At 45.8% G+C, this 27,759-nt stretch overlaps 1 protein-coding gene across 10 annotated transcripts in view; it reads left to right on the top strand.

The window, feature by feature from the left end:
• TUT4 (terminal uridylyl transferase 4) overlaps nt 1–27,759 on the top strand; it is a 215,245-nt gene that overhangs the window by 47,178 nt on the left and 140,308 nt on the right. For 5 of the 10 annotated variants that reach the window (XM_062191337.1, XM_062191336.1, XM_062191333.1 and 2 more), the window contains exon 1: nt 23,504–23,655. The exons of 1 other annotated variant lie outside the window; for it this stretch is intronic. The gene's annotated coding sequence lies outside the window, so the exon portion shown is untranslated. Of the gene's footprint in view, nt 1–23,501; nt 23,656–27,759 lie in introns of those variants that run through there. 4 more of the 10 variants (XM_062191343.1, XM_062191342.1, XM_062191344.1 and 1 more) reach the window with 3 other exon arrangements.

The raw sequence follows: 27,759 nt of genomic DNA, 5'->3' as shown, positions 1-27,759 counted from the left end.
GAGAGGGAGAGACAGAGAGAAAGGTCTTCCTTCCATTGGTTCACTCCCCAGTTGGCTGCAATGGCCAGAGCTGTGCTGATCAGAAGCCAGGAGCCAGGTGCTTCTTCCTAGTCTCCTATGTGGGTGCAGGGGCCCAAGCACTTGGGCCATCCTCCACTGCTTTCCCAGGCCACAGCAGAGAGCTGGATTGGAAGAGGAGCAGCAGGGACTAGAACTGGCGCCCATATGGGATGCCGGTGCCACAGGCAGAGGATTAACCTACTGTGCCACTGCGCTGGCCCCCCTGCTTCACTTCTGATCCAGCTTCCTGCTGATGTGCACTTTAGCAAGCAGTAGAGGGTAACTAACGTACCACCCACATGGGAAACCTGGATTGTATTCTGGGCTCCTGGCTTCAACCTGGCACTGCCCCGGCTGTTGCAGGCATTTGGTAAGTGAACTAGCAGTTGGAAGATCTCTCTCTTCTTCTGTCTCTCTCTGTTGCTCTGCCTTTTAAATAAAAATAAATAAAATTTAAAGAATTCCTACTGACCAAAGCTGGAATAATTTGAACAAAATCAGTATTTATAATATTGGATTATAACCCAAATGAGGAAATAAACATGAGAGATTTTCAGAAAGTTCATTGAAAATGTGTATCATGGTAAAAAACAAAACCCATGCTTTTCAAAAATTTCTTCACCAAAATAAAATTACATTTTAATTCCATTCCATGAACTTCCTTTGCTAATATAAATAATAAATGTAGAATAAATAGATTACAGGAGAGAAGATTTTTTTTTTTTTTGACAGGCAGAGTGGACAGTGAGAGAGAGAGACAGAGAGAAAGGTCTTCCTATTGCTGTTGGTTCACCCTCCAATGGCCACCGCGGTAGGCACGCTGCGGCCAGCGCACCGCGCTGATCCGATGGCAGGAGCCAGGTGCTTCTCCTGGTCTCCCATGGGGTGCAGGGCCCAAGCACTTGGGCCATCCTCCACTGCACTCCCTGGCCACAGCAGAGAGCTGGCCTGGAAGAGGGGCAACCGGGACAGGATCGGTGCCCCGACCGGGACTTGAACCCGGTGTGCCAGCGCCGTAAGGCGGAGGATTAGCCTATTGAGCCGCGGCACCGGCCAGAAGATTGTTTTTTAAAGGTTTACTTGGGGCTGGTGCCGTGGTGCACTAGGTTAATCCTCCGCCTGCGGTGCTGACATCCCATATGGACACCGGGTTCTAGTCCCGGTTGCTCCTCTTCTAGTCCAGCTCTCTGCTATGGCCTGGGGGGCAGTAGAGGATGGCCCAAATGCTTGGGCCCCTGTACCCACGTGGGAGACTAGGAGGAAGCACCTGGCTCCTGGCTTCGGATTGGCACAGCTTCAACTGTTGTGGCCATTTGGGGAGTGAACCAATGGAAGGAAGACCTCTCTCTCTCTCTCTCTCTCTCTCTCTCTCTCTCTCTCTCTGTAACTCTACCTGTCAAATAGAAAAAAAGGTTTACTTATTTATTTATATTTTGACAGGCAGAGTGGACAGTGAGAGAGAGAGACAGAGAGAAAGGTCTTCCTTTTCCATTGGTTCACCCCACAATGGCCGCTGCGGCCAGTGCACCACACTGATCTGAAGGCAGGAGCAGGTGCTTCTCCTGATCTCCCATGCGGGTGCAGGGCCCAAGGACTTAGGCCATCCTCCACTGCACTCCCAGGCCATAGCAGAGAGCTGGACTGGAAGAGGAGCAACCAGGACTGAATCCAGCGCCCCAACCGGGACTAGAACCCAGGGTGCCGGTGCTGCAGGCAGAGGATTAGCTTATTTATTTGAGAGTTAGAGTTATACAGAGAGACAAACAGACCTGAGAGAGCAGGGGGTGGGAGAGAGGGAAATCTTCCATCTGCTGGTTCACTCCCCAAATGGCAACAAAGGCCATGGTTAGGCCAGGCCAAAGCCAGGAGCCTGGAGCTTCTTCTGGGTCTCTCACTTGGGTGCAGGGGCCCAAGGGCTTGCGCCATCTTTCACTGCTTTCCCAGGTGCATTAGTAAGGAGCTGGATCAGAAGTGGACAGCTGAGATTTGAACTGGGGCTCATATGGGATGCCAGCACTGCATGCAGAGGTTTAACCTTCTATGCCACAGTGTCGGCCCCAGATTTGTGTTTTGAGATTACTTGCTCTTGTTATTGTCTAGAAGATAATGTATGAAGTCCAAGTGGTGGTAGGTAGGGATAGGGAAAAAAGGAAAGAGATGAGCTGAAGAGTAGCTAAAACAAGACCTGGAGAGTGGTTGGATATGTGGCAAAGGAAAGAAATGGACTTATGGGGCCGGTGCTGTGATGCAGCAGGTTAAGCTGCAACCTGCAGCGCTGGCATTCCATATGGGTGCTGGTTTGAGTCCTGGCTGCTCCTCTTCTGATACCGCTCCCTACTAATGAGAAAGCAGTGGAAAATGGCTAAAGTCCTTGGGCTCCTGCACCCACATGGGAGACCTGGAAGGAAAACCTGGCTCCTGGCTTTGGCCTGGCACAGCCCTGGCCATTTTGGCTATTTGGGGAGTGAACCAGCAGATGGAATATCTCTGTCTTTCTTCTCTCTATATAACTTTGCCTTTCAAATACATAAATAAATCTTGAAAAAAGTAGTGAACTTCCTCCTAAAAGTATAAGCCCCCTTTGTCTCCTCAATAGACTGGGGGCTCATTGAAGCTTGGAGCTCTGTTTTCTTTGGCCACTTCATGCACACAACCTCCTGCCTTGGGCCAGAACTTACTAGAAAGATGGGTTGATAGGATCTGAAGAGATGTTTAGTAAGATAGTCTGGGGCCAGGAGCAAAAATTGTTACTGCTCTGGGCAGAGTTGTGAAAGAAAGGTGAATCCTGGGGCCAGTGGAATAGGGCAAGCTTTTGAAGAAGGGTTTGGTGCAAGAGAGGAGATGAAAGCTGGCACAAGAAAAGGAAGCCCAGGAAGAGATTTTGACAGCAAAGAGGCAACCACCGGAATTGGTTAATGAGGAGACACAAAGAGGAGTGACCAGAGGCCTACCTATGTTTATTGGGATAAGGTATTTTAATTGTTCTTCAGTGCTTTTTATTAGTTTTTAAAAAGGTTTTTTTATTTATTTGAAAGACAGAGCAACAGAGAGGGAGAGACAGAGAAAGAGAGAAATCCTCCATTTGCTGGTTTACTCCCCAAATAAACCCAATAGCGAAGGCTGGGCCAGGCTGAAGCCAGGAGCCAGGAGCTCCATCCAGGACTCTGATATAAGATACTAAACAATTGGCTGGTGCCATGGCTCACTAGGCTAATCCTCCGCCTGTGGCGCCGGCACTCCGGGTTCTAGTCCCGGTTGGGGCGCTGGTTCTGTCCCGGATGCTCCTCTTCCAGTCCAGCTCTCTGCTGTGGCCCGGGAAGGCAGTGGAGGATGGCCCAAGTCCTTGGGCCCTGCACTTGCATGGGAGACCAGGAGGAAAGCACCTGGCTCTTGGCTTTGGATCGGCACAGCGTGCCGGCTGTAGTGGCCATTTGGGGGTGAACCAACGGAAGGAAGACCTTCTCTCTCTCTCTCTCTGTCTGTCTAACTCTGCCTGTCAAAAATAAATAAGATACCAAGCAATCAGCAGTTTAACCCACTATGCCACAATGCCAGCCACAACAACCCTAATTCTTAATGGTGCATGGGAAATGCTTCTGATATGAAATCACTAAATGGTGATTTTCAAGTGTAATTTAATTCATTGTAACCTTTTGTGACACCATACAGATTTTCCTGAAAATGGGGCCACTAAGATCATTCTTAAAAATATGATAGCACTTCACTCTTGTATTCAATAACCTACTCTACATAATTTTTATTAAGTACCTTATCTTATCCACTCTGGTCCAAGTGCTGAATTAAGAAACTTACAATCTAGCAAAGAGAGAATGATCCAGAATTTACAAGTGTGATAGATGACACAAGGAGAAACGCAGAGAATCATATGACCAAATCAGACAAGTCTAGGTTGGTCTTTGGGTCAGGGAAAACTTCCTTCAGAAGTGGAGTGTAAGCTGAAATCTGAAGGTGAATGAGAGCCAGATGAAGAGTGGGGAGGTGAGTGGGAAGGGGTAGTGGGAGTGGTGTTGGCATGTGTGAGGGCCCAGAGGCTTTAAGGAACCAATGTTGTCCGGGAAACAAAAGGTGTTTAATATTGGCTGAGCACAGAGAGTCACGAAGCATAGTCGAGAGGCTGCTGGAGGGTTAGCTTGTGTATTGTACTAAGGGCATGCTGGAGCACTCACACATGTCTGTGCGCCTGACTTTGTTCTGGGACTTCACACAGAATTGAAACAAGCCTTGAAGCTATTCAATCAAAGGTCTTAAATAACTCAGATCAGGTGGGGTGGGATAGAAACATTTGACAGTGGCAGTGTAGTCTGATCAATACAACGATAGAGAGAGAAGAAGAGAAGTCCTGGGACTTCACAGAAGAGATACTTAATAAATAACATTCTCTCATTATATTACCTGTCTTTTTTGAAATTATTTTATTTTTTTATTTATTTGAGAGGTAGAGTTACAGACAGTGAGAGGGAGAGACAGAGAAAGGTCTTCCTTCCATAGGTTCACTCACCAAATGGCCACAACGGTTGGAGCTGTGCCGATCTGAAGCCAGGAGCCAGGTACTTCTTCCTGGTCTCCAATATGGGTGCAGGGGCCCAAGCACTTGGGCCATCTTCTACTGCTTTCCCAGGCCACAGCAGAGAGCTGGATTAGAAGAGGAGCAGCCGGGTCTAGAACTGGCGCCCATATGGGATGCTGGCGCTTCAGGTGGAGGATTAACCTACTGCGCCACGGCACTGGCTCTCATATTACCTTTCAAGTTATTTCATATTGACTCCAAACTTTTATTAGATCAGTCAGTTGTAGATTAATGTTATTTTTATTTTTATTTTTTATTTTTTTGACAGGCAGAGTGGATAGTGAGAGAGAGACAGAGAGAAAGGTCTTCCTTTGCCATTGGTTCACCCTTCAATGGCCGCTGCGGCCGGCGCATCTCGTTGATCCGAAGGCAGGAGCCAGGTGCTTCTCCTGGTCTCCCATGCGGGTGCAGGGCCCAAGGACTTGGGCCATCCTCCACTGCCTTCCCAGGCCATAGCAGAGAGCTGGCCTGCAAGAGGGGCATCTGGGATAGAATCCGGCACCCCAACCGGGACTAGAACCCGGTGTGCCGGCGTCGCAAGGTGGAGGATTAGCCTGTTCAGCCACAGTGCCGGCCAATTAATGTTATTTTTAAAGACACAGAAAAATTATTTAGTCATTTAGTTTACAAAGCAGTTTCTATTATAGTTTTTGTTTTTGACCTCTGTACTACATCTTTACTTTTAAAATTTTTATTTGTTTATTTTTATTTTATTTGAAAAACAGAGAGAGAGAGAGATCTTCTATCTGCTGGTTCACTCCCCAGATGCTTGCAATAGCCAGGGTTGGGCTGGGCTGAAGCCAGGAGCCAGGAACTCAACCTGGGTCTCCCTTGTGGATGTAGGAATGCAACCACTTGAGCCATCATCTGTTGCCTGTCAGGGTGGGCAGTAGAGGGAATGTTGGAACTGGAAACAGATCTGGGACTCAAACCCAGGCATTCCTTTATGGAATACAAAGGTCCCAAGCAGCAAAGCAGCATCTATGCCAAAACCCTGACCCTCCTTTCCAACTCTCACTTATCCTTTGACTTTGCTGAACTGTCACCCTCTCACTTAACCCATGGTACAATTAGAGATCTTCCCCTGTTCCTTGAAGGACTGTGGCATACTCCTATTATAACACTTATCATAATATATTGCAAGTGTTTATTTTCCTGTATCCCTTATAGATATTTTCCTCATGAAATCTCTTTACTTTTTACTTTTTTTTTTTCTAAAGATTTATTTATTTATTTGAAGGGTAGAGTTACAAAGAGGCAGAGGCAGAGAGAGAGATAGAGAGATCTTCCATTTGATGGTTCACTCCCTAAATGGCCACAATGGCTGGAGGTGGGCCTATCCGAAGCTGGGAGCCAGGAGCTTCTTCCAGGTCTCCCACGTGGACCAAGGATCTGGATCATCTTCTGATGCTATCCCAGACATGTTTATAGGGAGCTGGATTGGAAGTGGAGCAGCTGGGACTCGAATTGGTGCCCATATGGGATGGCAGCACTGCAGGTGGCAGCTTTACCCGCTATACCAGCCCCATGAGATTTCTTTTTAAAAAAATATTTATTTAGGGGCCGGCGCCATGGCTCAGTTGGTTAATCCTCTGCCTGTGGCGCCAGCATCCCATATGGGCACCGGGTTCTAGTCCCGGTTGTTCCTCTTCCAGTCCACCTTTCTGCTGTGGCCCGGGAAGGCAGTGGAGGATGGCCCAAATGCTTGGGCCCCTGCACCCACTTGGGAGACCAGGAGGAAGCACCTGGATCCTGGCTTTGGATCAGCGTAGCTCCGGCCATAGTGGCCATTTGCGGGGTGAACCAATGGAAGGAAGACCTTTCTCTCTATCTCCCTCTCTCACTGTCTAAATCTATCTGTCAAATAAATTTAAAAATTTATTTTTCATCTACTTAAAGGCAGAGTGACAGAAAGAGAGACAAGAAAATGAGAGGGAGAGATCTTCCATTTGCTAGTCACTTGCCAAATGGCTACAACAGCAAGGGCTAGGCCAGACCAAGAAAACCAGGAGCCTGGAACTCCATCCAGGTCTCCCATGAGGGTTGCAGGGGTCCAGTCGCTTGAACCATTATCTCTGCCTCCCAAGACACATTAGCATAAGCTGGATTGGAAGTGAAGTAGCCAGGACTTGAACCAGCACTCTGATATGTGATGTGGGCATCCCAAGTGGCAGCTTAACCCACTGTGCCACAATGCCTGCCCCTGCCCCATACTAAATATCTTTTTTTTTTTTTTTACAGGCAGAGTGGACAGTGAGAGAGAAAGACAGGGAGAAAGGTCTTCCTTTACCGTTGGTTCACCCCATAATGGCCGCTGCAGCCGGCACACCGCGCTGATCCAAAGCCAGGAGCCAGGTGCTTCTCCTGGTCTCCCATGTGGGTGCGGAGCCCAAGGACTTGAGCCATCCTCCACTGCACTCCGGGGCCACAGCAGAGAGCTGGACAGGAAGAGGGGCAACCGGGACAGAATCCGGCGCTCCGACTGGAACTAGAACCCAGTGTGCTGGCGCTGCAGGCAGAGGATTAGCCTATTGAGCCGTGGCGCTGGCCCATACTAAATATCTTAAACATAACAATTGTCTTGCTCATCCTTCAGCAAATGCTAGTGTACTTCAAAATTTAATGGAAAATGGAATTAAAAGATAAAGTTTTTTAAAAAAGATTTATTTTATATATTCGAAAGAGAGAGAGAGAGAGAGGTCTTCCATTTACTGGTTTACTCCCCAAATGGCTGCAATGGCTGGAGCTGAGCTGATTGAGAAGCCAGGAGCCAGGAGCTTCTTCCAGACCTCCCACATGTGTACTGGGGCCCAAGCACTTGGACCAATCTCCACCACTTTCCCAGGTGCATTAATAGGGAGCTGGACTGGAAGTGGGGGCAGCTGAGACTCGAACCAGCACCCAAAAGAGATGTGGTGTTGCATTTGAACTTGCTGTGCCACAGCGATGACCCTAAAAGATAAGTTTTGATTTCAAACAAAAACATTTGAAATCCATGTGTGATTTTTTAAAATTTGCATTTCCATGAATCTTTAGATCCCTCACATTTATCAAGCCCTTGTTTTTATGCCAGATTTCAGACTAGATGCTGCAGATTCAAAGGTAATCTGGATAGACCTAGTCCTTGCCTCACAGATTTTGTAGTCTAGTGTGGAAGGCAGATGAATAAATAAGCAAGAAGAGTAAGAATTACAAATGCTACAATAAGGTAAAGTATGGTGGGGAGCCACGGACAGGACATCTACTTTGCTGTAGGAGGTAAGGGAAGGCTTCCAGAGGGAAGTCATTTAAACTAAGAACTGAAGGGGAAAGCTCCAGTTAGCTAGCTAGAGTGGCCATCATGGATCCAGGGCTGGGAGAAAACACAATTCAAGACACTGAAGGATCAGTTCACTTTGGGGGCAGGCAGCAGAGATTGGATGGGGCAGGAGGCAAGTAGTGGGTAGCAGTTAGAAATAGAAATAGAAATAGAAATAGAAATAGAAATAGAAATAGAAATAGAAATAGAAATAGAAATAGAAATAACAGTTAACACAGCCATGTCCCACATTAGAGTGCCTGCTCTGGCTCCGGACTCCAACTGCCCACCAACGCAGACCCTGGAAGGCAGCAGCACTGGCTCAAGTATCTGGGTTCCTGCATTCCATCCCAAGCCCCATGGGAGACCTGGATTGCATTCTTGGCTACTTACTCCCTCCTCATCCAGCCCTAGGCATTTGGGGGAGTGAACTAGCAGATGGGAGCTCTCTGTTTCTCTCTCAAATAAATAAAACTTAAATAGTTATTTAGTGTTATGATATAGACATAGAAAACCCTGTGTAGATGCATGTTGAATGAACGAATAAATGAGCCATTATAAAACTTGAGGAGGTAAGACCTTTGGGAAAGCCAAATTTATTTGATAGTTTTCCCCTTGTTCATTGGGTGGCACTGTAGTGTGTTGGTTAAGACTCTAGACTGACACCAACTGCTAACATTTGAATCTTGGCTTTGACAATTAGTAGCTGAGTGACCTTACACAAATTACATAGCTTTACTATCATTTTTCTCATTTGTTAGATAGAAATGATAATAATTCATAGAATAATTGTGAAGATTAAACAAGTTAATATTTGTAAAACACTTGGCGTGGTGCCTGGAGCTCAGCACTGTGTGTTTCCTATTATCATTCCTCCATTCATCAAAACATTTATTGAGGGCCAAGTATGTGTTGGATACTGTGTAAATAAGATGTGGCTTCAGCCATGCAGGAAGACCATAAAATCTGGTGAGGGAGAAGGCTCATAAATAAGTAATTACAACATAATGTGATCAAGTGAGATGATAGCGCTAAGTGTGGCAGAATCAAACAGGAGGGAATGACTCATTCTCTCTGAAGAAGCCAAGTCAGGCTTCAGAGGGAGAGATGCATTGAAGTCTGGTGACAGAGCTGAGCAGAGTTTACAGCAGAGAAAAGCAGTGGGGTTCATCAGGTCAGGGAAGTACCATGGCACAAAGGCTTAGATGCAAGCCTAAGGGATGTTTAGGAAATGGCAGGGGGCTCTGGAGCACCTGTTGTGTTCCTGGGTTTATTCTGAGCTCTTTCACTTTTCCTACGAATGCAGGGGGTGAGGATTATTAACCAAATTTTAGAAGGTGTTAAAAAGATTGGGAGACCTGCTTAAAGAGAAAGAGAAAGCCATACATCTGCATTTGCATACAAATCTGTGACCCCAAGATTTGTGTTCTTTGTCCTCAGGTTGAGGAAAGGGTAGGGTCAGATGGGAAAATAATCTTGTAAGTTTTTAGTATAACTAAAAGTATAATATTTTTATTTTAAATTTTAGGGATGTTGAATGACAATCTTTTAAAATAGGCACTTGATATAATGGGCCTTTAAAATAAGAAGACACAGTGACCATGAATGAAACTTTTAAAGATATCTCAAGGTTATTATCATGACCATTATTTATTATTCTTTGATGTTCTATGTTCATATCCTGAAGATTTGTTAGGGGATTTCCCTCTCACACCTTTGGTTCCCAAACTGTGTGTTGAGGAGCCCTGTGTTGCTGTAGCCAACTCACAGGGTGCTATGGGACATTTTAAGATAAATATAGTGATATATAACATCTCTCTGATACCACACAAGTTTGGGGCCAAAGGTTCAATGTTAGATGCTGCCACACGCCTCTGGATGATATCATGCCTTTATGAAGCTGGATTTTTAAGAGTTGCTATAATAAAAAGCAAGTACTAAGTAAAAATCAATATAGAACAAGAAATGAATGTGACAGCATATAATCTGATTCCAAAGCCTGAGAAGTGGGCCGGTGCTGCGGCTCAATAGGCTAATCCTCCGCCTGTGGTGCCAGCACACCAGGTTCTAATCCTGGTCGGGGCACCGATCCTGTCCCGGTTGCTCCTCTTCCAGGCCAGCTCTCTGTTATGGCCCGGGAGTGCAGTGGAGGAGGGCCCAAGTCCTTGGGCCCTGCATCCACATGGGGGACCAGGAGAAGCACCTGGCTCCTGGCTTTGGATCAGCGCGGTGTGCCAGCTGCAGCGGCCATTGTGGGGTGAACCAACGGCAAAGGAAGACCTTTCTCCCTGTCTCTCTCTCACTGTCCACTCGGCCTGTCAAAAAAAAAAAAAAAAAAAGCCTGAGAAGTGAATTGTTCAACAGGCACATATATTTCATTAGTAAGTAATTATGAATATTTTAAAATAAAATATTATATATGCTATTCTTTCAAATGGCTAGTAAATTATTAGGATATAAATACTGATTAAGCTTTCTGAATTTAGCTACTTGGATTTTCTTTGTTTTGTTTTTTTTGGAATGGGGAAGTGCCATAAAAAAATACTGAGACACCAAAATTGCCTTGAACTGAGAAAGCTTGGGAGCCTCTGCCTACATGGATTCTGACTGCTCTGTTTTGTTTGTCTGTTTGCTCAAATTTTTATTGATTGCTTTGAGAAGCAAGATATGGAGAGAGAGGAAAAGAGAGAGAGAGAGAGAGAGAGAGAGAGAGAGCGGGTGCTCCCATCTGCTGATTCCTCTCCGAAAGACCACAGTGGCCAGGGTTGGGTCAGGACCAGAGCTAGGATTTTGAAACACAAGCCCACTCTCCCACACGAGTAGCAGGAACCCGATTACTGGAGCCATCACTGCCGCCTTCCAGGGTCTGCAATAGCAGGAAGCTGGAGTCAGGACCCAGAGCCAGGTGTCAAACCAGGCGGTCCATGTCCCATACAAGTCCGTATAAGTGTCTGAACTGCTAAGTTAAAGCCCTCTCTGATTTCTCTGCTTGCATAACTTTTTGTTCTATTTTGTTTGCTACATCTCAGCACTGTGTTCCCATTCCACTTAATACTCATATAGCATACACAATTGCAAACACTTTATATCTATTAAGTCATTTAATCCTTATGGCAATTGTGTGGAAATAGGCTCTATTATTGCTTCCATTTTAAGATAAGGATATCTCATTCAAAGTCAGACAGCTAGGAAACAGCAGTACCAGCATTCAAACCTGAAGTTTGACTTCAGAATCCATGCTCTTAACTACTAACAGTCTGCACTCCACCCCTCAACTAGGTGCTGTCTGATCTGCTATAGGCATGGAAACTAGATAAGCGAACTTAGAAATGCAATTAAGATCAATGTTGAATGTCACTTTAGGGAGAAAACTGCATGGTCTGCACAAGACAGAGCATAAAGTGCTTGCAAATCATTCCTTCCCCTGACTTCCCCTGCTGCTGTGGACAGTAGAGGTGGGGTTGGGGTGGGGTGGACAATTGGTGGATTACACAGAATGTCTCAGGCCCTCCATGTTTCTCTGGGCTTCCATTTTAAATTTGTATCCTCAAACCAGCAAGTTGCTTTTCCCTGCAATTGGAAAAGTTGAAAATACTCCTTTCACCGTAGGAGAAGATGTAAGTAGGCAGAGAATGCAGCACAGATAAATGACAAAAAGAGTTAGGATTATCTAGAGCTAGGCAGAGCCATATTAATTCACAAGGAGAAATGTCATTTCACAGAGCAATAAGGAATGAGAAGGGGGAGTTTTGCAGACTTAGGGAAGCAAACTTCCTTAGGAATATGATTGATTCAGACTGTACTTAAAGTGAACCTTGAGCAAATGCAACCATGGAGATTTAGATAAAAAGCCAGACGAAAGAGAATCAGAACTCAGGTAGTATAACAAGGAAAGTCCAGACTGGACTTTCAAAAGACTTCACATTAGTTAAAAACTTTTCCTGTTTTTTTAGAGAGGAGAAACTGAAAATTTAAAAAAAACTGATGAAGCCACCTTTGGAGATTTTACCCAGAATTATGCTTAAGTGTGGTAGATAACTGTATATTCTCATTTCAGAGCGTGGGTTCAATCTTTTGCAGTGAAAGATTTTTGTAAGCTTCATAAACCCTCCAGTAAAGAACCTTTCTATGTATGATTTATAGATAGCATTCTGAATTGTTAGACCCTACCTGATGTGCAATCAAAATCTCATTCCAGGAGTGAGCAGAATGAGGGGAAAATCTCCTTTTTAGTCTGAGTCTAACATACTGAACACTGACTTCCAACAATGCTGAGGACATTCGGAGTTCTTGTTTGTGAAACTTAAGGGCTGGATTCTGGATAGGTGGAATTTATAGCAACATTATGTCCCAGATTTTTGAGGACAGCCCCAGATTTCAAATACTCTGTCTTGCTTTGTAAGTGTATTGGATTTGAATTTGTGCTTTCATATCTCCTGATTTGGATGGAAAAGAAAATACAGGCATACTGTAGGTGATCCACTTTGGAGTGCATGGTAAAGATAATACCATAGGAAGTGTCGGTTGACTTTTGTGCTTTTCTAAGAGTATTCCTTAGTAATGGGGTACAAAAAAGGCTGTATTCCATGTGAAAGACGCTAGGAGAAACTCCTACAGATTTCAAGATGGTGTGTGTGTCACCTGGAGAGGATGGGGAGGTCCAGAGGCTGGAAAAGGTCAAGAGGGCTGGGGGAGACAGGTGGCGGGGGGGGGGGGGGGGGGAGATGTTACACAAAGACTCAGAAAAGAGAGGGAGAAGGGGAAATAGAGGGGAAGAGAGAAGACAGAAAGAGGGAGAACAGCATTAAAAGATGCTTAGAGAAGAATTCAAAGATGAACTCCGGAAGGGTCCCTATGAAGACAGGGAGGCGGCTAGGGGGAGGGGAGGGAAGAAAGAGGCCAGGAAGAACAGGAAAGGAAGAGAGCCAGGATGGGGTAGGAGGAGCTAAGATCAGCCCACGTGAATGGGGAAAAATGAGAGAAGCTGGGAGCTTCTCTTGAGACTGTGGGCATACAGAGGGCCTGGGAGAGTGCTGGGTGAGTCTGGGAAAGCGTTCTGGAGCTGGACCAAAAAATGCCCCAACAAGAAGACCTCAGCGCTGCACTCACTCTGTGCCAGGCCGGTTCCTCTCTCCTGGGGTCCCTGTCGGAGCCTCCCCCGGGTCAGTAAGATTCTCCCCTGGGACTCAGGAGACCCGGGCAGGATGTTCTGTTGATGTTGCTCAACCTTAAAGAAGACTCTCGCTACAACATTTTTGGCTTGCAAGGTAAAAGGACTTCTTTGTCCAAAAGGTAAGTTTCTCAGGTCCTGGGGAGATAGACAGGTAAATAAAGCATGGCAACTCAACCCCCAAATCTGGGCCTTTCTGGTAGCAGCCAGGATTTACCTCCTAAAGGGAAATGTGTTTGTAGAAGCAACAGCCATTGCCCATAGATTCTGAGCAACCCATCACTTTGAAAGCTGAGAATGTTTAGTTGGTTTCCTCTCCCACATAGAAGCATAAGTGATATTTAGCACTGTACAAACCTTTTAAAAAGCAATTTGACAGTACATATCCAGAGCCCTTTACGGTTTAGCACTACTTGATGTAGAAATACCACATCTGAGAATTTTCTCTGAGAAAATAACGGTATAGTGTCTTACGTATTTATGCAAAAGACATTATTTATAATAGCAAGAAATTAGAAGTAACTTATGTATCCAATAATATGGGACTGATTAACCAAAATCTGGTACTTTCTCATAATGGAATATTTTGCTGATACTAAAACTGTATTTATAAAGATTTCCTAATGGTGTAGAAAAATACAATGAGGCAATAAGTAAAAAAATTAAACACAAAGTATGACCTCAACTATGTTAAAATGTATTTTTTAAAAAGACTGGAAGGAATTATGCCAAAAATTGTTTAGAATGGTGATCTTAAAATAGTGGCATTATGGGATGTCATTAGTGTTATTTATTTATTTATTTTTTTAGTTTTCCTCTATTTTCCAGATGTGGTATGTAATACTCTTATACTTAGAAAAAAAAGTTTAGTTGTAAACATTTTTAAAAGTCAGGAGCCAGGAGCTTTTTCCGAGTTTCCCACATAGGAGCAGGGACCAAGGACTTGGGCCATCCTCTGCTGCTTTCCCAGGTGCATTAGCAGGGAGCTGGATCAGAAGTGGGGCGGCTGGTACTGCGGCTCACTAGGCTATTCCTCCACCTGCGGCACTGGCACCCCGGGTTCTAGTCCTGGTTGGGGTGCTGGATTCTGTCCCGGTTGCTCCTCTTCCACTCCAGCTCTCTGCTGTGGCCCCGGAGTGCTCCTGGCTTTGGATCGGCCACTTGGGGGGTGAACCAACGGAAAAGGAAGACCTTTCTCTCTGTCTCTCTCTCTCACTGTCCACTCTGCCTGTTATTTTCTTTAAATAGAAGTGGAGCTGCACATAAGGGCTGCCAGCATCACAGGTGCTGTGCTAAGTCACAGTGCTGGCCCCCATTAATATCTTTCTTTTTTTTTTTTTAATTGCATTCTTTCTTTTTTTTTTTTTAGAGATTTATTTATTTATTTGAAAGTCAGAGTTACACACAGAGAGAAGGAGAGGAGAGAGAGAGAAAGGTCCTCCATCCGCTGGTTCACTCCCCAATTGGCCACAGCATCTGGAGCTGGGCTGATCCAAAGCTAGGAGCTTCCCCTGGGTCTTCCACATGAGTGCAGGGGCCCAAGGACCTGGGCCATCCTCCACTGCTTTCCCAGGCCACAGCAGAGAGCCGGATCGGAAGTAGAGCAGCCGGGATCTGAACCAGCACCCATTTGGGATGCAGGCACTGCAGGCTGGGGCCTCAGTCGCTACACCACAGCGCTGGCCCCATAATATCTTTCTAATCTGCCCCTTTCTCTCCATTCCTACCCTGTTTATTTGACACTTTAATAAACTCTCGCCTGATTTTCTACATTCCCTTACTGTTTTCCCTGCTTTCAATTTTGACTTCTTGATTTTTTTTCCCCACACACTGTTGACTAATATATATTTTTTAAAAATCCAAATATGACTGCATCACTCTCCTGGGTAAGAGTCTTTAAGAACTACCTTTCAGGTCAAGCTCTAGTAAGTCTCCTATTGCAGGTTTCTGAAACATGTCCTACCCTTCTCACCTTATTTTATTTTAAAGATTTATTTATTTATTTGAAAGTCAGAGTTAGAGCGAGAGGCATGGAGAGAAGGAGAGCGAGAGGCAGGGAGAGAGGGAGAGAGAGAGTTCTTCTACTCACAGGTTCACTCCCCAAGGGGCCACAAAGGCTGGGACTGAGCTAGGCCACAGCCAAGAGCCTGGAGCTTCATCTGGGTCTCTCATGTGGGTGGCTGGGGCCCAAGCACTTGGATTACCTTTCACTGCTTTTCTCAGGCCATTAGCAGGGAGCTAGATCAGAATAAAGCAGCCAGACACAAACCAGCATCCATATGGGATGCTGGTGTCACAGGTGGTGTCTTTACTCACTGTGCCACAAGGCTAGCCCCTCTATGTCTTTTTTTTTTTTTTAAATTAAATCTTCTTTTAATTTAATTGAAGTTATTTATTTAAAAGTCAGAGGGACAGAGAGACAGAGATCTCCCATACTCAAGTATCTGAGCCATCATGGTTGCCTCTCATGGTGTGTGTTAGTAGGAAGCTGGAATTTAGAGTGGAGGTAGGACTTGAAACCAGTATCGTATTGAAGAATTGCCTTCCTTTTTAAGGCTGAATGATGTTCCATTGTAAGAGTGCATGGTACCACATTCTATTATCCACTCATCTCTGAATGGAGACTTGGGTTGCTGCCATGTTTTAGCTAATGTGAATAATGATATAAATATGGGTGTACAGGTATCTCTTTGAGACCTATCAATTCTTTCAGGCATATGTCTAGAAGGGAAATTGCTGGGTCATATGATAATTCTGTTTTTAACTTTTTGAGGAACTGCCGTACTGTTTTCCTCAGTGGCTATACCATTTTATATTCCCACCAAGAGTGCACAGGGGATTCAGTTTTTCCACATTCACATCAACTCATTATATTTTTTAACCTAGTTTAGTGCTGAGGCTGGGGGTAGGGGTGGATGGGTGAGAGGTGGGGAGGGAAGCTCTCTTCCACTGTTTCACTCTCCAGATGACTGCAACAGCCAACTGGGGCCTGGCCAGGCTAAAGTAAAGATCTGGCAACTCAATCCAAGTCCCTCATGTGAGTGGCAGGGACCCATTATTTGAGTTATTACTATTGCCTCCTGAGGTCTGCAAATTAGCAGGAATCTGCCATCAGGAGGTGGAGCCCAAGATCAAATCCAGGTACTCAGATATGGGGCAGGAGAGTCCTAACCTGTGTGGGCCCCCTTGGTATTTTTTTTTTTATCTTAGCCTAAATGGGTGTGAGGTGGCATCTCATTGTATTTTTCATTTGCATTTTCCTTAATGATTAGTGATGTTCAGTATCTTTTTATTTGCTTATTATCCACTTGTATGCTTTTGGAGAAATGTCCTGTGCCCAGTTTGAATTGGGTTTTGTTGTTGTTGAGCTTTAGGAGTTCTCTGTGAATTCTGGTTATTAATCTCTGATTAGATACATGATTTACAAATATATTCTCCTATTCTGTTGGTTACCTTTTTACTGTTTTTTGATGAACAAAATTTCCATGCAGTTCAGTTTTTAAGAAGTAATGGCGGCTGGTGCCGCGGCTCAATAGGCTAATCCTCCACCTTGCGGCGCCGGCACACCGGGTTCTAGTCCCAGTCAGGGCACCGGATTCTGTCCCAGTTGCCCCTCTTCCAGGCCAGCTCTCTGCTGTGGCCAGGGAGTGCAGTGGAGGATGGCCCAAGTGCTTGGGCCCTGCACCCCATGGGAGACCAGGAGAAGCACCTGGCTCCTGCCTTCAGATCAGCGTGGTGCACTGGCCGCAGCGCGCCAGCCACGGCGGCCATTGGAGGGTGAACCAACGGCAAAAGGAAGACCTTCCTCTCTGTCTCTCTCTCTCTCACTGTCCACTCTGCCTGTCCAAAAAAAAAAAAAAAAAAAAAAAAAAGAAGAAGAAGTAATGGCTTGGGACTGTGCTGTGGCATTAGCGGGGGAAGCTGCTGCCTGCAGTGCCGGCATCCCATATGGGTGCTGGTTTGAGTCCTGGCTACTCCACTTCCAATCCAGCTCTCTGCTAGGGCCTGGGAAAGCAGTAGAAGATGGCCCAAGTCCTTGGGTTCTTGCACCCGTGTGGGAAACCAGAAGAGGCTTCTGGCTCCTGGTTTCAGATCGGCGCAGCTCCAGCCATTGCGGCCGGTTGGGGAGTGAATCAGCGAATGGAAGACTGGAAGACTTCTCTCTCTCTCTCTCTCTCTCTCTCTCTCTCTCTCTGTCTCTCCGTGTAACTCTTTCAAATAAATAAATCAGTCTTTAAAGGAAAAAAAAAAAACAGTAATGGCTTAAGAAAACTATTTTCACTGGAAAGGCAGAGAGAGACAGGGGAACAGGAGGAAGTTGGAATCAGGATTGGAGCCAAGGATTGAACCCAGGTAATCAAATCTGGGATATGGATATTCTATGCAGAATCTTAACTGCTGTGCCAAACACCTGCCTCCAGTTAAACTTTTCTTTTTGTCGTTGTTATTGCTGTTGCCTCCATCTTTGATATCATGTCCAAGAAATCACTGCAAAATTCAATATTGTACAGCTCTTGTTTTTTCTAAGAGTTTTAGGTCTTAGATTAAGGTTATGGATCCATTTTCAGTTAATTTTTGCATATGGTCTAACAATGGGGTCCAACTTCATTTTTTCTGATAAGTGGGTATCCAGTTTCCCAGCTCCATTTATTGAAAAGACTGTCTCTTCCCCCAGTTAATGGTCTTGGAATTCTTGTTGAAAATCACTTTACAAAACATGAGAGGGTTTCTTTCTGAACAGAGGGCATGACATTTTATAGTATATAAAGATGAATCAATATAGGTTGTCCTAACATTTTATATTAGAATTGGTCATAGGGAGATTGGTAGAATGGAGGTTTATCTCATTTTTTTAAAAAGATTTTTTATTTATTATTTAAGAAGCAGAGTTACAGAGAGGCAGAGGCAGAGAGAGAAGGAGAGGGAGAAGGTTCTTCTGTCCGCTGGTTCACTCCCCAAATGTCCTCAACAGTCGGAGCTGGGCTGAGCTGAAGCCAGGAGCCAGGAGCTTCTTCCAGGTCTCCTGCACAGGTGTAGGGGCTCAAGGACTTGGACCATCTTTCACTGCTTTCCCAGGTCATGGTAGAGAGCTGGATTGGAAGTAGAGTTTCTGGGTCTTGAACTGGGTCCCATATGGGAAGCTGGTGTCCATATGGGATGCCAATACTGCAAGCGACAGCTTTACCTACTGTGCCACAGTGCAGGCCCCCAATAAACCTTTTTTTTTTTTTTTTTAAAAAATGATATCTAGGGTCCAGCACTGTGGCATAGTGGGTAAAGCCGCTGCCTGCAGTGCTAGCATCCCATATGGGTGCTGGTTTGAGTCCCAGCTGTTCCACTTCCAATCTAGCTCTCAGCTATGGCCTGGGAAAGCAGCAGAAGATGGCTTAAGTCCTTGGGCCCCTGCAACCATGTGGGAGACCCAGAAGAAGTTCTTGGCTTTGGATTGGCTCAGCTCTAGCTGTTGCAGCCATTTGTGGAAGTGAACCAGCAGATGGAAGACATTTATCATGCTCACTCGCACACTCTCTCTCTCTCTCTCTCTCTCTCTACCTCAGCCTCTCTGCAACTCTGCCTTTCAAATGAATAAATACATAAATAACAAGATAGAGAGCGAGCGAGCGAGTGAGAGTTCTAGCTGGTGGATCACTTCCCAAATGGCTGTAATGGCCAGGGCTGGGCCAAGTCAAAGCCAGGAGCCTGGAATTCCATCCAGGTCTCCCATATGGGTAGCACGGGCCCAAGTACTCGGGTCATCCTTTGATGCTTTCCCAGGCACATTAGTTGAGCTACAACTCTGGCCCCAAATGCCTTCTTTTTTTATTATTTGAAAGGCAGGGGTGGGGGAGAGGTCTTCCATCTGCTGGTTCACTTCACAAATGGCTGCAATGGCTGGAGCTATGCCTATCTGAATCCAGGAGCCAGGAGCTTCTTCTGGATCTCCCACATGGGTGCAGGGGCTCAAGTACTTGTGCCATCTTCTGCTTTCTACTGCTTTTCCAGGCCCTGGCAGAGAGCTGGCTGGGAAGTGGAGCAGCTGGGACTTGAACCAGCACCCATATGGGAAGCCGGCACTGCAGGCAACAGCTTTACCTCATACGCCTGAGGGCTGGCCCCACCAAATGCCTTTTTAAAGAAATGGCATTTATGGCCCTTATCATGTGGTACTAGGCTACCTTTATAGCATTGTGTCCTGCTACGAGTGTATGTTCTTTTTTTTTTTTTTTAAGAATTATTTTATTTATTTGAATGACAGAGTTACAGAGAGAGAGGTCTTCCATTCTGCTGGTACACTCCCCAAATGACCGCAACCGCTAGAGCTGAGCTGATTCGAAGCCAGGAGCCAGGAGCTTCTTCTGGGTCTCCCATGTGGGTGCAGGAGCTCAGGGACTTGGGCCATCTTCTACTGCTTTCTCAGGCCATAGCAGAGAGCTAGATCATAAGAGGAGCAGCTGGGACTTGAACCAGTGCCCATATAGGATGCTGGCACTGCAGGCTGGGGCTTTAACCTGCTGTGTCACAGCCCCAGCCCCATAGTGTGTGTTCTTGATATGTCTAACTGTATGATGGTCCTTCTAACTCAGTGCTATTCACTTAAAAGAAAATGCCACCTTAAAAAAACTTTCTAATGCTTCAAAGAAGTAAGCTAAAGGGTGTGACTGAAGTTTAAAATTTCACACATAGAATCCTCAGGACAGATGAAATAGAGTCACTCTTAGCAAGTACAGCCATGTGCTAGTGTGAGTTTAAAGGCACATGAAATCTAAAGTGGAGCAGGTGGGAAGAAAGTGGATTTTAAGAAGAAAGGAAATTTGTTGTTGTTGCATGTTTACTATGAAATAGGCATTTTAATATATTTTATTTTAGAAAGCAAGAAGATAGGATAAATAAATCTTTTATGCTACTTTTGTGGTGAACACACACTTTAGGAGCTTTGGTAGTCAAGGTCTTGGTAAGAATCACAAAAATGTTAAAGTTTGGGGGCTGGTGGACTTGTGGCCTAGCAGGTAAAGCAGGTATGGGAACTGGTTCCTGTCCTGCTTGCTCCACTTCCCATCCAACTCCCTGCTAGTGTCCTGGGAAAAGCCTTGGAAGATGGTCCAAGTGTTTGGGCCCCTGCCACCCCCTTGGGAGACCCGGGTGAAGCTCCTGGCTCCTCAATTTTGTCTGGCCCAACCCTGGCAGTTGTAACCATCTGGGGAGTGAATCAGCGATGGTAGCTCTCTATCTCTCCTTCTCATAACTCTTTCAAATAAATGAATAAATATTTTTTAAAAAATTTAAAGTTTGAAAATACCTCTGCTTTGTAGACCACTTCAAAAAGTGTCAACAGGGCCCCATGCTGTGGCATAGAAGTTTAAGCCTCTGTCTGCAGTGCTGGCATCCCATATGGGCACCAGTTTGTTTTGGCTACTCCACTTCCATCCAGCTCCCTGCTAATGCACTTGGGAAAGTGGTGGAAGTTGGCCCAAGTACTTGGGCCCCTGCACCCATGTGGGAGACCTGGAAAAGGCTCCTAGCTCCTGGCTTTGGCTTGGCCCAGCCCCAGCTGTTTGGCCATTTGGGGAGGGAACCAGCGAATGGAAGACTTCTCTGCCTGTGCTTCTCCCTCTCTGTAATTCCATCTTTCAAATAAATAATCTTTAAAAGAAAAAGGTTTTGCCGCAAATAATTTTCATCTGTTTGTGTGAAACTGAGTTCCCAGAACTTCCAGATTAGAAGCTAAATGTGGAGCCTTAACCACAATTATGAGATCTTACTTGAAAGCAGCAGATATAAGTCCTCAGAATATTTTTACAAACCCATCAGATTTTATCATTTTATTTCACAGTAATCTGTTTGTGATTCCATGGAAAGAACACAGGGCTGGCATTGTTGTCCTGCTTGTGACATATTGTATGACTCTGGGAACTAATTAAGCCTTATATGCCCTAACTTTCCTTATGTTCATGTCAGAGTAATACTTGCTCTATGTATTTAGCTGTGATGATAAATAAGATCATACTCAACAGGAATACAAGCATTATAAAGAATACATACATATATATATATATATATATTTGGGCTCAAATTTATAATCTATGGTATCAGACTTATAAAAGTATTATGTTGGAATTTCAAGATTGGAGGGATAGCATCCAGTGGAATTGGGGGAGGGGTGATCAGGAAGACTTAATAAAGGAGGTAGGAGTTGAGCTGGGTCTCATGAAATACGAAAGGTCGTAGAAGAGAGTTATGTAGGAGGGGTAGGTATAGGGAGGCTTGGGGGTTCTCAGTTTGGGCTCAGCTTTCTGCTCTAGACTTATTATCTTCTGCATGCTCCAGGCCAATGGTATCCTCTGAATCACAGAATTTTGTCTGGCTTGTAGCAAGCGAGACTTCAAGGTCTCACTTCTACCTTTTTCACTGTAGTCTCATCTATGTGGGGTTATTTGTCCAGCTCTTGGTTCATATCACCTGTTGCTTTTATTGTAGCTCAGCAGAACCACCTTGCTCAATGGTGAACTTTTTGAGACAGGAATCTGTTGTCTTTGTATCCTTGGCACCTAACTAAATGTTTTGCTCTTATTAGGTAACTAGGAAATGTTTGTTCAACTGGACTTGCTCCAAGGACACTGATACCTCTAACTAAAAGGAACGGCACGTTTGATATCATCTCAACTTCTCTACAGGCGTCAGGTTTTCACTTTAGTTCCCCAGTGTGTCCATTACATCATCTATGTAAAACAGTTGTGTGGTTAAAAACGTTACAGCCGAGGAAACTCAGAGGGTACATGTGCCCAGAGTCATTCAGTTGATAAGTACCCAAAACAGGCAGGGCTCTTTGGATTTGAATTCCAGTACTGTATCTGTCATACCGAGGTGTTGTGGCATCAGACAGATAGCGGCAAAATGCACCAACTCTCAGAGCCCTGGTTCTCGCCTCTGTAAATGGGAGCAACGGTACCTACCTCGTAGGATTATTGCAAAGATTAAATAGTGAACTACAGGAAGCCCCTACATGAAGGCCTTGCACTTAGTGGGCAACGCTTGGCCCCTTTCACACCAAGCTTCTCATGAGGATTCAGATGGATGTACAGACATAATCAGATAAATAACAAGTATTTGCTTCTGGGTTGTGGTGCAGGGTAGATGGACTACAGAGGATTGTCCCTCTGCAACCTCTTTAACAGTTTCAGCCTCTGAGTCATAAGAAATTTTCTGACAGTATCTTGTAAATACTTAAGACCCAGCGTCTTCCTTTCATCCTCAGGTCTGTCCTGGTCACATCCTTGCGTTGCCTAGGGTATGCAAACTCAAGGATTGCAGTTGTGTGATCTGCCCAGCTTTGAAGAGGCTGCTTGAAATAATCTCTAGCCTGCGTCTCTCAAACAAAACGAAAAAACTCGAGCAAAAACATTAAGCCCTCTCTCTGTACTTTAATGAATGTACTTTAACGTTGAAAGGAAGGGGAAGAGGGGGGCACCCTGATAGTAGGTGATCCTATACCTGCAGGAAACTAAAGAAATTACGTCTAACATCTCTTTCCTGAGGTTTCTCTGCTTTTAACTCCTTAATCGGCTGCCTCGCACAAAGAAAAAGGGTCCGGGGGCGAGGGCCTGGTGCCAGCCTTCGACGGCTGGGGGTGGGCTCCCTCGGTTCCGCCGCTCGCTGACGCTCACAAGCCCGCCCTGGCCGCCGACGCTCCGCGTAGGTGCGGGCCGTGCCCTGTGGGTCAGGTCAGAGGGTCACAGGCAGGGCCAGCTTTCCTCCGCGACCGGAGCAGCTTCGGGTGCGAGGCGCCGACGCGGCTTTCGGAGCCCTCTTCCCGCCCGGGGGCCTCACGTGGGCGGCGCGGCCGCGCGGGCGACCCCAGCCCCCTCCAGGCGGCGGCGAGACCTGGCGACCCTGGCCGGCGGCCTCCCAGCTTCCCCCGCCGCCGCCGCCGCCGGGGGCCCGGCCCGCCCCCTCCCCTCCGCGCGGGTAACGAGTGTCCTCGCGCGTTTCCTTTCCCTCGGCGTGGGTGTGAGTGCGCTGTCTTCCCGCGGCGACCCCCTGCTCATTGTTTCCTCGCGGCCAGCGCAGGCCCCCGAGCGGGGCCCCTCCCCCCAGCGCTGTGTACCCTTCCTCCGCTGGGATTTCACCAGTAACCGGGGGCCCCCCCAGAACGGACAGAGGGGGCACCCCTGAACCCTTCCCTGGGCGCCGCGTCTCCCAAGGTCTTCGCGCCGGTCTCCCATTCTCCCGGGCCGGGACCAGTCCCCGGCCGCCCTCCCCCTCCCCCTCCCCCCCGGCCTCCACTCCGCCTCGGCCCCCTCCCCTCACCCGGTCCTCCTCTTTCTCTCCCTCTCCCTCCTCCTCCCCCTCCCCATCCCTTCCCCCCCACAATGCAGTTCGCGGCGCGGCGGACATGGCGGTGGAGCCCTGAGCTCTTCGTGTCCTGGCCTCCAGCGGCGGCGGCGGCAGCGGGAGCGGCAGCGGGAGGCGGAGGGAGAGCGGGAGCGGGAGCCACTGAGATGAGGAGGCGCCGCGCGCGCCTGTAGCTCGCGGGCCTCGCAGGTACGGAGGTTCCGGCCGCGGCGCCGCGCCGGGTGCCGAGGGGGGTGTGCTCGGGAAGGCCGGGCGGCCCCGGGTTCGCCTTCCTCAGGTGCCCGCGCCTCGCAGGTGTCGGGGAGTGGGACAGCGGGTGCTGCCTCGGCCGCCCCTTGGGGGGCCTGACGCTAATTTCCTTGCCGGAACGGGCTTTGGGGGTCCCGGGGGGACGGCTGAGTTCAGGGAGGTGGGGACGGCGGCCTGGGCGGCCTGGGGAGGGCATTGGGGCGCTTCGGAGCGGAACTCCACAGAGAGGCTGGGGCTGTCGGCCTCGGCCCGAAACCTGTTGTAGACGGGCCAGGCCGGTGTTGACTTAACGGGGGTTGGCTTGAGCATTCTCTTGGGCCCGGGACGGTTCGGTGTCCTGTGTGCCTTTTCTTTCACCCGTACTTAGGTAACAGATGTATATGTGCCGTTCGTGCACACGCACGCACACACACACACACACACACTACATAATGAGTCTCTTCTCGGCGCTCGCCCTTGCAGCGACGAGGTGGAGGTGTCTGTGGATTTTGTTTCTTGCTCGCCCGCCTTCTCTCCCCCGCCCCCCAGTCGTGCGGTGGCAACGCGCTCCTTTGACGTGGGTAACAGTGAGCTTCGTATTTGTAAACAGACAGCATTCCCCGAGTGTGTTCCTTGCCTCCGCGCGGGGTTTCAGATCCTGTTGGGATCTGGACTGCAAAAAAAAAAAAAAAAAATTTAGACCCGAAAGCAGCACATCGACGGGATTTCCCCTCGTATCGCAATGGGATGAATTACTATTAATTTAACAAGGTTGATTTCTTTTCAGATCACCAAATGGAAATCACACGAATTTTGCCCCTTGCTTGAAATTTTAGTTTCATTATACCATGTTCCTTCATTTTGATATATTTTTGATGTAAAAGTAGTTCCTTAGTCATTTGAGGTTCTACCTCCTTTTGTGATCCTAGTGTCCAGAAGCGCGATTCGAATTGTATATCGTCTGCCTGCATTTAGCTCGAGTGGATCATACATCTTTTCATTTTCAAAGACTTTTTTTTCCCCTCTCAAGTCTTGTAACAGCGAAATGTTTGTAACACCTGGTGAAGCTGAGCATACCTGTTCGATTTTGAAAATAATGAGAACTATTAGTTATTAAAATCGGGTAATCCCAAGTGAATATACTTTAGAGAAAATACCATACTAAGGTGCTGGAATTGTAAAGAAAAGTACTGCATTGTAAAGAAAAGTACTGATTAGTCACAACTTGTAAAATTATGAAATATTAATTTAGAAAGTGGTGCTTGATGAAGGAAACCTAGCTTCTAGTGCACTGTGATGCTTTTACAAATTATAAGGAGTGCTTCCTAAAAGCTGTATATATTGGGAAAAGTAAGACTTTTAAGTGTTTTATGCTTTAAAAATAATTATGTTAAACAAAAGAAAGTTATTTTCAAAAAAGAACTCTTTTAGGTAAATTTTCCTGATGTTTGCAGTTTTTCATTTGATATAGAAAATGAAAAAGTTTCCTTGAAATAATCCAGAAGTGGAAGTGAGAGTTATTGACATTTAATGTTTTAAGGCCAGCAGACATCTAAATACAGGAAGTTTAAGGTCTTTTCATTGTTCAAGGCCATGATAGTAGAATAAAAAAATTTTTTTTGCATCAAAATAAACATTTTTAATAAAATTTTTCACAAACTTTTTGAAATATGCTCTGCGTTGTTAAAAAAGAATGGGAAGCCCTAAAGCTGGCTTGGGAAGAGGACACCATAATTCATAAAAATATATGAACTTTTTCTTATTAGTATTAGAGGAGTTAGGACTGTTCGCATGGTACAAACTGAATTGTTTAAATTCTGGAATTCTAGACAGTTGCACAATTTGGAGAAATGTGGTTTTTTTTTTTTTAATTTATTTGAAAGGCGTAGGGTTGAGGTGGTGGGGAAGACAATGAGAGAGAGAGAACCAGAGAGAGTACGCCTGCAAGCTCTGGTGCTCCTACCTGGTTTACTTCCCAAATGCCAGCAAGAGCTGGGTCTGCGCCAGACTGAAGCCAGGAGCCCAGAACTCAGTCAGGTGGATGGCAGGAACTCAAAAAACCTGCTGTCTTGCAGGCTGCCTATTAGAAGGAAACTGGATCAGAAGCAGAACCCATACTTTTGGTATGGGATGCAGTTGTCCTTGCAAGTGGCGGCTTAACTGCTGTGCCAAACACCCATCCCTGGAGAAATGTTAAAAAAGCAGCAAGTCCCCAAGTGTGTTTTTTTTTTTTTAAGATTGATTTATTTGAGAGGTGGAGTTACAGTGAGAGAGAGAGAGACAGAGAGAAAGGTCTTCCATCCGCTGATTCACTCCCCAAATGGCTGCAATGCCCAGAGCTGAGCCAGTCCTAAGCCAGGAGCCAGGAGCTTCTTCTGGATCTCCCACATGGATTCAGGGTCCCAAGTGCTTGGGCCAACTTCTACTGCTTTCCCAGGCCATAGCAGAGAGCTGGATAGGAAGTAGAGCAGCTGGGACTAGTACTGGCACCCATATGGGATGCTGGCACCACAGGTGGAGGATTAACCTGTGCCACAGCACTGGCCCCCCCAGGTGTTTCTTACAAACACAAAAGAAAGAAAAAGTATTAAAATGTTTAAATTTTTTTTCTCTTAAGGTTTAATTTGTGTGGTGTGCTGTAGTTTCTAAATTATTTTCATTTAAAATCCCACTAGATGTCCTTAATTACCCTATGAATTGAAGGAGAGAGAACTTTTATTAGAGTGCCTATTCTAGTTACTGTGCTAGATATGTTTATGCATTTTTTTCACTTCTTCGATGTAACAGCCCTATGAAACGTGTTTATAGATGAGCAATCTGTGACTCATAGAAGTTATTTGCTCAAGATCAGAGTTGGAAAGATTTCAAAGCAGATCACCGTTCCTAATGTAAGACCATGTTGCTTTCAGATATATCAAATTTTTTTTTTTAATTTTGTAAATGAGGAAACTGCCTAAAGTTCGTTCATTAAGAACTCACTTCAGACATTTGAAATTGTACTGTATACTAGACACTACTAGGTTTTAGAGACATGCAAAAAAAGACAATCTGCTGTCAAGAAACTCGGTCTGTGTATAATTCTGTAAATTACAATATCCCAAATTCCTGGAGTTAAGAGGAAGAAGCCAGCTCTTGAGGGTTGAGTGGGAAATTGTTAGGTATAGAAGGGAAGAGAATAGATGAAGGCCATTCCAGACCTAGGACATAACACACAAAGATGATAAGTTGTGGTGGGGCTTGGTGTGTGGGGAGGAGTAAGAAATTCAGTGTGATCAGAATTGAGGATATGGATAGACTGGTGAGATAAATGATTGGAAGTAGAAATCAACTTGAGAGTATGTTAAATTAAGGTATTTGGATTTTTAATCTTGTAAGTGGTAAGCCAAGTGAGAGAGTGGTTGAGCTGTGATTAGAACTATTTTCTGACTCCTAGTCTAGTTTTTTGTCCTTGGCTTCCCTACCAACAGATTCTACCCGTTTTGAGTGGATAGTTCAGCCTTTCTCATAACACTCTCCTCTTCCTGTATTTCAGACTATTTTTTGAAGATCCTGTGATCCAAATCTTACTGTATAAGAATTTTTCATCTCTTAGAAGATTCTTCTGAGACAATAATACTCTTGGGAGAAATCACAGTGTTCTAGCTGTTCAAGAAGCTTCTTCACTCAGTAGCTTAGATTAGATGACTGTTTTTTAGTTCAGCACTAGAAAGTAGTTTAGGGCATTGAGGAGTAGAGGCTGGAAAGAGGGAGCAACATTCATGCAAGCTGTTCACCAGTAAAGTTAAGCAAAGTCCTAATCTTCAAATGAAGCAGCCTGTACTTCTAGAATGAGATAGGTGTGTTTGGTAATCATACAACAGCCTAATAATTCTAAATGGGCATTGGATTTACCATGGTAATAGATAATTTCCTGTGTAGTTACTGGGCCCTAATTTCTTTCTCTAGAGCTTAGAAGTATTAGCTCAGTCCTAACAATAGTACTGGCTCAGCCCTGGACATTTTGGCCATCTGGGGAGGATCTCTCCCCCTTCCTTCCTTCCTTCCTTCCTTCCTTCCTTCCTTCCT

This window comes from Lepus europaeus, chromosome 5 (genome assembly GCF_033115175.1).
Source record: "Lepus europaeus isolate LE1 chromosome 5, mLepTim1.pri, whole genome shotgun sequence".
NCBI lineage: Eukaryota > Metazoa > Chordata > Mammalia > Lagomorpha > Leporidae > Lepus > Lepus europaeus.
The sequence above is the reverse complement of the archived record's forward strand: the minus strand, read 5'-3'. Positions and strand labels throughout refer to the sequence as shown.